Raw genomic sequence first — 14,171 nt, forward strand, 5'->3', positions numbered from 1 at the left:
TCTTGTCTCCATTCACCTTTCATCCTCCTCCCACTCGCACCCTAGCCCAATCAGTCGCTCTTCTCACTATAATGCCCTTCTCTGACTTTCACGGGTTTTTCTCACCCTTCCATCTCTGCAGTATTCTGCAGTATTCTCCTGTCTTTCCGAGTTTACCCTAATTGCAGTGATAAATTGCACCAAGATGAGCGCACTTTGCCGACAGTGGTAAACACAAATAATTTTTTTTTTAAAGAAAAGAAACACAGGAAGTAGGAAAAGGAGGAAGAAAGAATTAAAGAAAGAACTGAAAGAAATGAAACAAGTCGCGTAAGGCGAAAATACAACATTTAGTCAAGTAGCTGTCGAACTCACAGAATGAAACTGAACGCAATGCAATTTTTCAGCAAGACCGTATACTCGTAGCATCGTCAGTCCACCGCTCATGGCGAAGGCAGTGAAATTGACAAGAAGAGCGGGGTAGTAGTTGCGCTGAGAAGGATAGCACGCTTTTCTGTACCTCTCTTCGCTTTAACTTTCTGAGCGTGTTTTTAATCCAAACATATCATATCTATATGTTTTTGGAATCAGGAACCGACAAGGAATAAGATGAAAGTGTTTTTAAATTGATTTCGACAATTTAATTTTGATAATAATTTTTATATTTTTAATTTTCAGAGCTTGTTTTTAATCCAAATATAACATATGTATATGTTTTTGGAATCAGAAAATGATGGAGAATAAGATGAACGTAAATTTGGATCGTTTTATAAAACAAATATTTTTTTAACAATTTTCAGATTTTTAATGACCAAAGTCATTAATTAATTTTTAAGCCACCAAGCTGAAATGCAATACCGAAGTCCGGGCTTCGTCGGAGATTACTTGACCAAAATTTCAACCAATTTGGTTGAAAAATGAGAGCGTGACAGTGCCGCCTCAACTTTCACGAAAAGCCGGATATGACGTCATCAAAGACATTTATCAAAAAAATGAAAAAAACGTCTGGGGATATCATACCCAGGAACTCTCATGTCAAATTTCATAAAGATCAGTCCAGTCGTTTAGTCTGAATCGCTCTACACACACACACAGACAGACAGACACACATACACCACGACCCTCGTCTCGATTCCCCCCTCTACGTTAAAACATTTAGTCAAAACTTGACTAAATGAAAAAAGATGGAAAGAAAGAAACAAACAAACAAATAAACAACAACAGCAATAAAAAATCACTTTCGCTGCAAACCGATCTTAGAAATTCAATCACAGTAAATCGTCATATCCACTCAAAGTATTCTTTGGCAGGTGCTAATTATTTTGTGTTACATCAGTTGTCAAGTGAGCCGTTGTATTGGCACACTTTCTGTCTGACACAGCAGGGAATTAATACCTGAATTCCATCTGTCAAGATATTGCATGAATGATCAATTAGTAAATGTCTGCACTGCTAGGCGTTTGCAGTTAGCACACACAGTCGATGAGAGGGCAGATTGTCTTGTCGGCATTTTGTTTGGCAGAAATAAAGACAACATTTCTCCGGGCGTAACCCCGTGTCAGAGAGGGCGTGTAATTGGATAACAGCTACCAATGTTACTCCGCAACTCGGGAGTTTCATTTTATCGCTAATCGTACAAGAGTTGTAGCTGTCTTTATCAACTTTTTTTAAAATTTTATTTTATAAATCTGACCTTCACTGTACAGACCAGTATGTCTGTTCAGGCAGGTACAGCGTGTCAAAAATACCATTTTAGGACGTTTATTTTTGAACATGCCCTTTTCTAACTCGAAAGAGGGGAACATTTTGCAGTCGGAACTATTAAGACTTCCTTGAAGGCTGTTGACGTAATTAGTTCACGTGCGGGACCTGATGTGAGCCTGTTCACGCTTTCCTGCCCAGGGAGTGACCAAAATTAATTCGTAAACAAATCGCAGTTTTTGACTCCTTGCATGAAAGTCAATGAAACTTGGTATTTTTCAAACGGATAGCTGCCTGAGGCATGACTGAAAGCCCTAGGGAAGCCATACACCTGGACGTTAGTGTCACAAGTTCATGAGGTAATTGCATAAGCGTTTTAAAAGTGAATGTGTAAGGACTCATCGTTGCATCAATCGTATAAACGATCCACGTTGTACAAGGAACGGGTGGTTTTGCGATCATGCTTAAGACCTTCTTTTTTTTTAATTATTATTACTGTACTTCATTTTAAGCAGTTTCTATCCCTATACTAGCTACCTGGAAAAGGCCATACAGTTTTTCAAGTGGCTCTAACAGGGATCGAATGGGTCATTTTCAACAGTTAGTGCTCGGTGTTATTAACACGTTGAAGACCAGCGTGTCAAACATTCACTAGTGGCTTTTGAAGAAATGTATTCGTAAACAAAAATTCCACTCTGCACGAGAAGCTGTCAGGGTGTTAATTTTGGGTATGTGTCCAAGTGAACGAATGGTCTTATCTCATGCAAAAGCCTGGTCAGATCTGAGTTGGTGTGCTGAACTGATTATTGAACTGAACTGAACTGAACTCTATTTAACAAGGATACCGATTTAAGGCTATTTCACGAGAAGGAGTTTGCCTTTAATATATATATTACAATTTTTTTTTTTTAAACACACTCGTTCGTTTCAGCCTTTAGTGCGTTCATTGCTGACATTCACCGGGCCTTAGTCTTGTGTAAATGTAAAACACGCAGTGGGTGTATGCCGTGTGTTTATCATGAACAGGACGTTTTGCATTGTTGGAATTATTGATGGATTATTTGCACAGAGAGATAACGAAGCGTCAGTGCTTTTTCAGCTTGAGTTTCAAAAATCCATAGGATCAGTCCCCGGAGCTATCTAAGCAACAGCACTGCGTTAGCATGTAACCATGGAAACGAATAAACAGTGGATAAGTGGTTTGCAATCGGCAAAAACAGGTACGGGAAAAAAAAGTGGCAGTACTATTTTTATCGTTGTCTGTAAGCTAGTAATCTTTGATCTAAACAGGAAAAAAATCGCGAACGGGAGGTTGCACAATTGGAGAATGCATTAAGACTATTTGTACGTTTGAGTTAGTTTTTAGCTGATACCAACACCACCACCCGCAACCCCCCTACCCCAAAACCATCGCCACCCTACCCCCACCCCTGTCAGGGTCATCACTGAACGACGTGTAGGGAGTTAAAGGTTTATTAAAAAAAAATTTAAAAAAAGCACCACCATGAAAGTATTGAAACTTTAAACTTTGACTAAAATTTAGACAATTACTGTACTCGGTGGTCAAAGTTCGTGTACAAGCTAGTGTACTGCATGCAGCCACTGCACTAGAAGCTTGTGGACGGGTCTTTTGGAAAACGCCCTCATTTGGGCAAAATGTTCACCTACAGGTCAAGTGTGAGAGTGTTCTGTGGAAGAGAGATTGTGGCGGGGACAGGAGGAAGATGATATAATTTTGTTCTTCTTCAGAATTTCGTCAAAAATGCCATTGAATTTGCTTTCTGTTTGTCGAAGATTTGTAAAGTGCCATTTAATTTGCTTTTCGTTTGTCAAACAATTTTGTGCTCCACTCATGTCACTTTGTGAGCGTGAGAACTTGGAAAGAACATGCCACTAGCGGAATGTCCTTCTGACCACAGCGAGTTGGCTCCAAATACCACGCTCGCTGACCCGGTGTTTGTGTGCCTGTGGTTTCAATGACAGATCTGTGACAGGAGCTGTGAACGCATCGTTAGACTTCGACTGTTCAAAATTGAAGTTGACGTAATCGACGCCAACTTGTAACGTCGGCGTTAAAAAATCCGAAACAAATTGACTGCCAACGTTCCAAAATCAAAATTGGAAGTGAAATGTTTATCAATGGAACGTTTAATTCGAAACTCAGCGCAAAACAGTCATACAAATTAATTAGTATAATTATGCCAGATCAGTTCAGAGAAAGTAGAAATAGTCTTCACTGCGGAATGAATGCAATTGATATTTAACTTCGTCAAGGATATCAGTGGCGACATGTTTTGGAAATAAACTTTAAAAACTAATAGGTGAAGAATCTTAAACAGAATGAGGATGAAAGTAAATAAAGAATAATAAAAAAAATTGTTCATTTCAATGCTTGTTATTCTCTCAGGTGCCAGGAGAAAAAAAACCCGCGGGTTAGGGGGAGTCCCATATTGGTTGGGACGAGAAAGAATTTACCCGATGCTCCCCAGCATGTCGTAAGAGGCGACTAACGGATTCTGTTTCTCCTTTTACCCTTGTTAAGTGTTTCTTGTATAGAATATAGTCAATGTTTGTAAAGATTTTAGTCAAGCAGTATGTAAGAAATGTTAAGTCCTTTGTACTGGAAACTTGCATTCTCCAGTAAGGTAATATATTGTACTACGTTGCAAGCCCCTGGAGCAAATTTTTGATTAGTGCTTTTGTGAACAAGAAACAATTGACAAGTGCCTCTATCCCATCTCCCCCCTTCCCTCCGTCGCGATATAACCTTGAATGGTTGGAAAACGACGTTAAACACCAAATAAAGAAAGAAAGAAAGAAAGGAGAAAAGGTTCCGTACAACTCTCGCTTACTCTATTACACATGTCGTATGCTTAAAGAGCGATTATTTCCCTTTGGTTATTTGATATAATAGGTGAAGGTTTCTTCTTTTTCTCGAAGCATTCGTTATTGCTTTGCGTGGATTGTTTTGCGCTGCATAAACGCTGGCATTGAGGTACTGGCTTGGCGGCCTTTTTAACGTTGTTCACTTTTCTAGTTGTCATGGTTTTAAACTAGTCAATGACTGCGCTTGCGTCACGGCATACAGCATGACACATTTCTACCATCGCGTGCAAAACTACAGTTGAACTAATTCCCCTGATTGCCTGGGCAGAATCAGGGTTAGCCTATCTCTTCAATAATCATCCATTCATTTCTCTTTGTGGAAGAGGATGTATGTGGTGCCATTGTGGTGATTTATGTGGATTTTTTTTATCACACCCGTTTTAGCCGTCGCTTTGGTGTGAATGGGAGACTTACTCTGCGCCGGAGCGCATCATATTAGTTCAGCCTGATAAATGGTTCGAAAGCTGAGGGAAAAAAGTGATCGTAAATAATAATGCCGCATCATATTAGTTCAGCGTGATGAATGGTTCGAAAGCTGAGGAAGAAAAGTAATCGTAAATAATGATGATCGGGAAGTGCTGATTCATGAATCGATATTCGCTGAAGATTACGATCACGGGGGAGAAAATGACAGATTAATCAATCTCAATCTCGGTAGTAATCAATCCATCAGTCCATTAGTGCTGACGTAATGAAGATACGAGGTCACAGTTAACTGGAACAGTAAATGAATGAAACAAACGGGCGCCGCAACTATGTAAAAAGGGCTGCTATCGTACATGTGAGTTACTGTTTGGGAATACGTCTATTGGCATTTCGTGTGACATGATATATATATGTCTTGGAATTGTGTTATAACCACTGAGTTGTATAATAAAATATATCACTCGTTGCTAAGGCTCACCGTCCGTGTATTTCACACGTGTTCAGGTAAAATACATATATAATTAAATAAACGGATGACTTTGACGGGGTGTCGATCATCAGAATCAAGGACTACCACGGATTAAGTTAATCAAGGGGTGGGTGTCTTTCTGATTAATTTCGCAATATCAGATAGGTCAGCTGAGCAAAGTGATTAGTAAGAGTAGGTGCTGGAGTAGTTCTGTGATGGTAGTAGTTTTGTGCAATGCGACTCTAGGTTCAGGTGCTTGAGTAGATCTGTGATAGTCTGTTAATACTGTTGTTTTAAACTGTCTAACTGGCTAGATCATGAATATATAATTTTATGTGATGATCTGACTAAATGATAATAATTACGTGTACTACTTACTTTTAAATGGATTATAAATTTTAGGTATTGTTCTAGTATTCACTAATGTTGTATTGATATTACTGGCACCCCTTTTAAACTGATATGGTTTTTACCTTTACAAGGCGACGATGTGAATTTGTGATGTAGATATGTGGCTGGTTATGTGTGAGAATGTAAATAATTGTGTGTGTGTGTGTGTGTGTGTGTGTGTGTGAGTTGTGTCTGTGTGTGCATGACAGTGTAATGTACGTATGTATGCATGCATGGTGATGTGTGTCTGCATATGTGTCTGGTTGGTTTTTATTTTATTTTTACCGTGCCGTGCCAAGATGAAATCCTTTTGCAAAATTGGTGAATAAATATCTTGTATCTTGTATCTCGTATATCGTTGCAAGCAAGCAGGCGAAAGAATCAAATCACAACAGATCATGCAGCACTTGAAATGAACAAGTTAAGTAGGCTCAGATTTCGTACAAGAGGATGTATGTGGTGCCATTGTGGTGATTTATTTTTTTACATACTACCTGCATTTTCAATTTCTCTCCACTCGTGAAAGTTGTGCTACCTGTCCTTTTGATTTCTCTCCACTCGTGAAAGTTGTGCTACCTGTACTTTTAATTTCCCCCCCACCACCACCACCTTATTTAAGACCTTCAAAAAAATCTGAGAGAATCAGGTTTTAAACAGGAGAGTCTTATAATGGGGTTTAAATTTACCGACGTTATGAACATGATATCTGAGATACAGGTTCTTAAAATGGAGGGAGTTTTAAATTGGAGGGTGGGGGTGGTGGGGGGGGGGGGGTCACTGTATGATTGAAAATATAGATAAGCTGTTCTTCGTCGATATACTTGTGGATTTTTTGGTTCAAAGGAAGAGGGTGAGACGAAGAAGAGATTGAAGGGGAAAGAAAACGGAAAGAAAATTTCGAGAATGTTTCTCTCAACTTTTCACGCAGTATGAGACCTGTCAACAATCTTTCCAGTGTTACCGCTTTTCCCCGTCATGAAAAGGAGAACACTCTGTCGGACCGTACCGTCAACCTGGGTGTGCCGAAGACACGTTGCCGCTGTGTTTTCACTACGGGGGGTGTAGGGACCAGTGATGACATCATTTTGTCACTACATCGCCTAAACCCCTGACACACACCTCCACTCATGAAAGTTGTGCTACCTGCATTTTCAATTTCTCTCCACTCGTGAAAGTTGTGCTATCTGTCCTTTCAATTTCTCTCCACTCGTGAAAGTTGTGCTACCTGTACTTTTAATTTCTCTCCACTCGTGAAAGTTGTGCTACCTGTACTTTTAATTTCTCTCCACTCGTGAAAGTTGTGCTACCTGTACTTTCAATTTCTCTCCACTCGTGAAAGTTGTGCTACCTGTACTTTTAATTTCTCTCCACTCGTGAAAGTTGTGCTACCTGTACTTTCAATTTCTCTCCACTCGTGAAAGTTGTGCTACCTGTACTTTCAATTTCTCTCCACTCGTGAAAGTTGTGCTACCTGTACTGTCAATTTCTCTCCACTCGTGTAAGTTGTGCTACCTGTACTGTCAATTTCTGACACACATTTCCACTCGTGAAAGTTGTGTATCTTGCAGTTTCAGTTTACATGATCTCTGGGCGTGGATTGGACCGGTGAGGACGTGGTTAAGGCCGGTAACTGCAGTTTTGACATCTTTGGGTGTGATGTGTGGGGTCATTTTGAGAGTCATAGTGCTGGCTTTGAGTGTGCTAGTACATCTCACAGTGAGAGTGTTAGTTATCGCGTTGAGAGTGTCAGATATCTCATGGTAAGAGTGTTAGTTATCGCGTTGAGAATCAGAATGTCAGATATCTCATGGTAAGAGTGTTAGTTATCGCGTTGAGAGTGTAATGGGGAAAGAGATATCGACGGGATCTATCTATAATTGATCACATTTATCACCTAGAGAATGCTATGGTGACTTTCCTTCGAAACACTTCATATTGCATAAAGCTGAGTGGCTGAAGTCTAGAAGGTGTGTTTGCAAGTACCGGTAAATGCTCCAGGAAATTGGCTTCCAGTTTTTCAACCGTTGATGTGTAACAGTTATTAGTTTACTGTACATTCAAGAGGTTGATGTAATTTCGAGATGCTTTCTCAGATTGAGTAGTTGTTGTTGGTGTTGGTGTTGTTGTTGTTGTTGTTGTTGTTATTGTTGTTATTGTTGTTGTTGTTGTTGTTGTTGTTGGTGTCAATGTGCACAATCTTACACAATTTGGAAGATAATGTGAAATTGTGAAGTGTGGTGAAATTGTTTACATCAACAAGAGTTTGACTAGTACGGTCATTACAATTACAGGAAAGAAAATCGTCTCAGATGTTCTCTGGGTTTTTTTTTTCTTTCCTTACACCAAGAAACTTTCCGCGTGTGGTTCGATCCTTTGTAACGTTGCAGCATAGAGTTTCTGGTTTTATGCATCAGAATGGAACAGCGTCTTGAGACCTAGATTTTTTTAGATTTTTTTTTTACGTTGCAGCATACAGTTCCTGGTTTTATACATCAGAATTGATCAGTGTCTTGGGACCTCGATTTTGTTAAACGTTGCAGCAAAGAGTTCCTGGTTTTATACACGAGAATAGAACAGCGTCTGGAGACCTGACATCACATGTACAGTGCTTTCAACTGCAGTGTATTAGCCATGCGCCATACAACGCTCGTGTGAGGAGGATATCATTCAATCTGGTCGTCTACCTACGTCTGAGTCTGATTGAGAAGTCGTGAGATCGATAGCAAGTTGCTCGTACATTGTTTACTCTCCATGGATTTGGTGATGCAGTCGACATACCGTTATTATTAGTCGTCTGTCTCCACGGTCACCAGCAAAGGTCGAAGGATTGATGTGGAATGGTGAACATTATTTTTGCGTATTCTTTAACGTTGTAGTCTGCTGTGACTTGTTGCTAGGGAAAGAATAGCAACCTTAACCAGACTGAAAAATGGTTTTTGATTTCTTGGGTACCAGTCGTTTCTCGGTACGTTGCTGTTACTATTGTTTACTCTACAGTCTCAGATATCGTCACGGTAGGCAGCAAAGACCGAGAGATGTGCAACGCTGATGTTCTGGCATGATCCTTGCGTAATCGTGTGATTCATTGGAGACAAATCGCGAAATTCATATTGATTTAGGGCTTAGACAAGCCAGTTTCTGATTTTGCGAAAATGGTCATTGATTTTTGCTCCTGATTTGCGCCAGTGTCTAATTTCCTGGATGCCAGTCTTTCTTCTCGCTGTACTGCTGATAATCTGTCACTCGATTGACATGGTGAGCGGCGGCAAACGTGGAGAGATGTGGAATGCTGATGAACTTGTGTCATCGTGTAGTTTATAGGAGGCGAAAGTGACGTGGAGTTTTTTGCTTGGAGAGACACGAACAATCCGATTGTTTGGTGTGCGAGTCGTTGTATTTAGTCTTCTGTTGTTAGTGGTCGCTCCGTCGCCACGATCAGCCGCAAATGTCGAAACAAATTAGGCCAAAAAAAAAAAGGTCTGTTTTCGGTAACATAGGGTGAAAAAAATAGGGTCGGTAGGTCGGCTTTTTTTTTTCTCATTTTTTTCCTTTTTTTTCTTCTTTTTTTTCTCCCCTCTCTATGATGTTTCACAGTTCATTTCTTCTCATCAATCCCTGTTTTTGCCCAACATAACTATAAACAGTACTTTGAGCTTACCTCCCTTCTGTCGTCTGCTGTTTGAGCGCAAACAGCTCTATTTTGGATGCGTTTATTTTTTTTCAGACGCTCCAAAAAAAAGATTAGGGTCGGGCCTAAAAACTAGGGTCGGTCGGGTTACCGTAAACAGACCTTTTTTTTTTTTGGCCTTACCACAAACATGCGAGTACTTACCTAAGGTAAGTGGAAGCTTGTTTCGGATTTAGCTGATACATGTTACAGGAACGTTTATGTCAAGTAATAGAAGGACGCGCATGCATGAGCTCACTCTTCAGAACATTTATAATACATACGACTAAACATGTACACTGATTTAATTAGTCCCAGCTGATTTGTGTTTGTGAGCCCTGCGCGATCGTGTAATATATCAGAGGGGGATCTTGCCATTCATTTGTTGCTTGGGGTAAAAATTCAGTTTCTGATTTCAAAGGTGCTAGTAGTTGTTCTCCCTGTTAGCGGCAAAGGTCAAAAGATTTTCCTTTGAGAGCTCTGCCAAATCGTGTATTTTAACGGAGGCGAAATTGACATTAATTTGATTCTTGGAGACTACAAGTTTCTGATTTCTTGTTGGAGTGCAAGTTTTTCTCTTGGAGATTTTTCCTTTTTCTTTTTTCTTTTTTCTTTTTTCCCGCAGTGGGGCACTGCGGTTATGAAATTAAAGGCCCCTCCTGTTTTTGGAACCGCAGGAGCTTTCTAGTTTGCTGTTAGGTAGATTTTTGGTTACTCTTTCCTGTCATGCTCTCTTTTTCTTCATGAATTCTTTCATTTTTTCTGCCTTCTTGCTCATTCACCTGTATTTTTTCCAAAAATCTCTTCTCTTGCCGCTTGTCTCGCGATTCATGTATAGTTTAATCTGTTAGTGTTCTGATGTAAGTCCAGCAGTAGATAGGTTAAGCCTATTTTAACATACTGGAAACTGGTAATCTTCCAGTAGGTATTAATTTAGTTTTACTAAAGCCTGCTGGGACACAAGTAATGGGTTAGTGCATTTGTAAACAGGAATCGCTTGACAAGTGGCCCCCTCCATCCCCCCCTTCCTCGTCCTGATATGGCTCTGCGTAGTCGGCTGGACGTTAAGCAACAAATAAACAAACAAACAAACAAATTTTTTCTTTTTTCGTGTATGTGAGTAAGGACTGTTCGTATGAAAGGACCACATGGACCTAATGGTACTCTCCTTGGATTACAACAACAACAACAACAACAACAACAACAACAACAACAACAACAAGAAATTCCTCCGAGGTAGGAAAAACACCCCCGTCCTTACCATTCTCACTGCCACCAACTGAGGTTATTTCCCTTTGACCATTAATATGTCCCTCTATAAGTCCTTGTAGAATCTGAATCCACCAATAACTCCTTAACCGTGTGTTTGACTGGTCCCAATTTTTGTAAGGACCGTCTCAGGAATGTATAGAACCTGTTCACCAAGTTTGGTGACGATCGGTCCGTTCATTCTTGAGATCTATATGCGAACACAAACAAACAAACAAACACATCGACCGAATCCTATACACACCCCTATACCGGGGGTGTAACAACAACAACAACAACAACTGTTAGAGTTCGATAACCGGATCTTTTAGTTTGTGTCACTATATTATTGTGTCTGAGCTCTTGGCTGGAAGCCAATTATCTTTCCGTACTTATTGATTGACAAATTCAAAAGGGATCGATCGATCATCATAACTCTTCAAGTACAGTTCACAAAAGCAATTCTCGTGTGTGTGTGAAGGGCGTTGAAGGTTATCGATTATTTGTACTTTAGAGAAAAAGGTCGAAGACCTGAAGACTTGGAACTTAATCAAAGAAATATATAGGTTAGAAAATCGAATGATTTTTACAGCACTGCCAGTCTTTTAGAATATATCCAAGCTCGTAAGGCGCATTAGAGTTGGAATCACAATCGAACAAGAACTGAATGTGAGAGATTCAACTTAGGCCAAAAAAAAAATAGGTCTGTTTACGGTAACCCGACCGACCCTAGTTTTTTCGCGCGACCCTAGACTTTTTTTTGGCATTTGGGGAAAAAAAAAAAAATCTTGTTTTTTTGGCAAAATAACGTAAAAATATGGTTTTTTGGAAAAAAAACAAAAACAAAAAACAATCCCGACCTACCGACCCTATTTTTTGGGCCTATGTTACCGTAAACAGACCTATTTTTTTTTGGCCTTATCGTTCGAAAATGTGCAGTCACACAAATCACATCAAATAGAGCACAATCAAACGAAAGCAACACAGAAATAAGGTTAGAAGATCGAACAATCAACACCGTAACAGGCTTGGAAAACTTTGAGCATCACAAACCACATCAAATAGAGTTTTACTGACCTCTCGCGACAGCGTCTCGGTGGTTGTTATCAGTAGATATCAGTTGACCCCCAGCCAGAGCAGACGAGTGTGGTCAGCATAACGGTTTTCTTAGCGCAGACGTCGTAATGAACTGCCCTCTTGACACGGTCAGTCAGTGGGACAAAATGACGGGACGGGTACCCGGGTATATCTCGCCGCACACCCCAGTTCCGTAAAGTAAACACGACCTCATGACAACTCGGGTAGACTCGAGTACCCGCCCAACGTCATATATATTAGTGCGGGATCTTTTTCTGGTGACGCTCGTCACGTAGCAATGCATGGAGGTGCCGGTAGGAGGAATACACCTAGTGTTCGCTTCCTCGCTGCTCCGTCCTTTACCTACCTACACTTACACCACAGAGCCCTCTTTGCCTACACTGCCTTTCTACCTGTCTTTGTCACCCTGCAGTAACCTGGTCATGGGTGGATGAACATATATATAGGTGCCAGCCATGCTTGACGAAACATTGGATTATGATCATTCGTCGTACACAGGTAAGCTCAATATTGGAACACCTTTAATTGCTCTTTCAGGTCAGTTTGTGCGGTCGATGTTTATCGTTTTCTGGCTGCATAGTTTCTGTAACTCGCGTTCAGGGTGCTGGAAGTATATTGTTCAGCTTGTGCAGTCGATATTTTAAGTTTTCTGGAGACGTGTTTTGTGAAAGTCGCGGCCTGGATATTCCAAATATACTGTTGAGCTTGTGCAGTCAATATTTATCGTTTTCTGGAGGCATGTTTTTTGTACATCGCGGTGGTGAAAGCATATTGCTTTGCTTTTGCAGCCGATAACTATCGTTTTTCCTTCGATTTTACTTTTCAGCTTGTGCAGTTGATATTTATCATTTTTTGGAGGCATATTTTGTGTAATTCGCAGCCAGGGTGGTTAGAGTATACTGTTCAACTTGTGCAGTCGACATTCTTCATTTTCTGCAGGCATATCTTTTGTAGCTCGACTTTTGTGGCGTCAAATTTGTTGTTTTCTGAAGGCGAATGTTCTGACCTATCGACCAGGGTTGGTTGAAGCGTGTTCTCGGTAGGGTCGACAAATGAGGATTGGCGTAATTACGGCGATTGATTAAAGCTGCCGTGGAACTTACACGTTACGCAGAAAGGCCGAAGGGTTGGGATTTGCACGGAGCTGTGTGGGTGACTTTGAAGTGGCGGCGGTTGGAACGGTGTGTTTGTTTCCAGAACACTTCGCAAGACCAGGGGACGTCTCTGCACACAGTGGTGGTCAGTCGTGTTGGCTGAGACTCTGGCTATGTGTTTGGTGTTACTGGTGTTAGTGAGAAGAGGACTGTGTATATTTTTTGGGGCGTCTTTGGTGTTCGTGTCGGAGACTGTAGTGTACTCTACAGTCGCTGTTCGTGTGAAGTTTTGGTGAGAGCAGTTGATGGAGTATGAATACTACATGTGACAGTGCTCTGTGGCATGGTACTTGTACTGTCATCTTACACGTTTCTCTCTGCAAGTGACATCTAAAATGATTGCGCAAGAATGCTTCACTATTCAGTATTTCCTCCAGTGATATTCGTTATTGCACTTGCATCTTTCGTGATTCTCTTCTGCAGTGTTAAATATATTCATGATGTATAATGTAAGTGTTATTGTTGTGCACAAAACAAAACAACAACAAAAATGCTGCAGAGCAAATAACTCGATATGCATAGTAGCACTGGTGGCGCTGTCATTTGTCGTTACGGTCCGCTGATTTCGCGCGCTCCCTCCGTGAAAATAATCAGGCGATCCTGTTATTGATTGTATCGGTATAGTTCTTGCGTGTTTGTCTGCACTTTGGATCAGAATTGACTGACTTTATGAACGGAGCTGCAAGGTACTAGTAGAGAAATTACTGTACCAGAGTTTGATAATAGCACAATGGCAAATTAAGGCGGTGTTTGGAAGATTTTTGTGAGGTTTAATTTGTTTAAATATATTTTGTTTGCAAAAGACTGTTGGCAACAAAATCGATACTACGAAACAATACATCCAGTAAGGTTGTAAGTGTGTATATGCGGTTGGTGCTAAAACAAATCTGGTCGAACGTTGAACCAATTGTTGACTGAATCAGTCCGCCATCAGAAGAATTCATCAGTGCAGTAATTCATTTTCTGTTTGCTGTCAAATAGAATTCTAGTCAGCAGTCTCACATGAGGAACATACTCAGACACAAAAACATGCGTTCATTGTCTTGATTAAAAAGACACGTGTGATCCTCTTAAAAGATTCTGTATCTGAAATGCACCTGTTCTGACTAAGATCGTAACAAGATGACGGATTGCCCGACGTATGTCTGGACCT

General features: G+C 40.5%; 1 protein-coding gene and 1 long non-coding RNA gene across 2 annotated transcripts in view; one reads left to right on the forward strand and one right to left on the reverse strand.

Annotated features, from left to right (window-relative positions):
• LOC138960031 (uncharacterized) overlaps window positions 1-12,122 on the reverse strand; it is a 26,997-nt gene extending 14,875 nt beyond the window's left edge. The window contains exon 1 of the long non-coding RNA XR_011453864.1: window positions 11,844-12,122. This is a non-coding gene — a long non-coding RNA (uncharacterized lncRNA). The remainder of the gene's footprint in view (window positions 1-11,843) is intronic.
• LOC138960026 (trafficking kinesin-binding protein 1-like) overlaps window positions 1-14,171 on the forward strand; it is a 76,762-nt gene that overhangs the window by 1,827 nt on the left and 60,764 nt on the right. The gene's annotated exons all lie outside the window — the stretch shown is intronic.

The sequence above is a fragment of the Littorina saxatilis genome, linkage group LG2 (genome assembly GCF_037325665.1).
Source record: "Littorina saxatilis isolate snail1 linkage group LG2, US_GU_Lsax_2.0, whole genome shotgun sequence".
Classification (NCBI taxonomy): Eukaryota; Metazoa; Mollusca; class Gastropoda; order Littorinimorpha; family Littorinidae; genus Littorina; species Littorina saxatilis.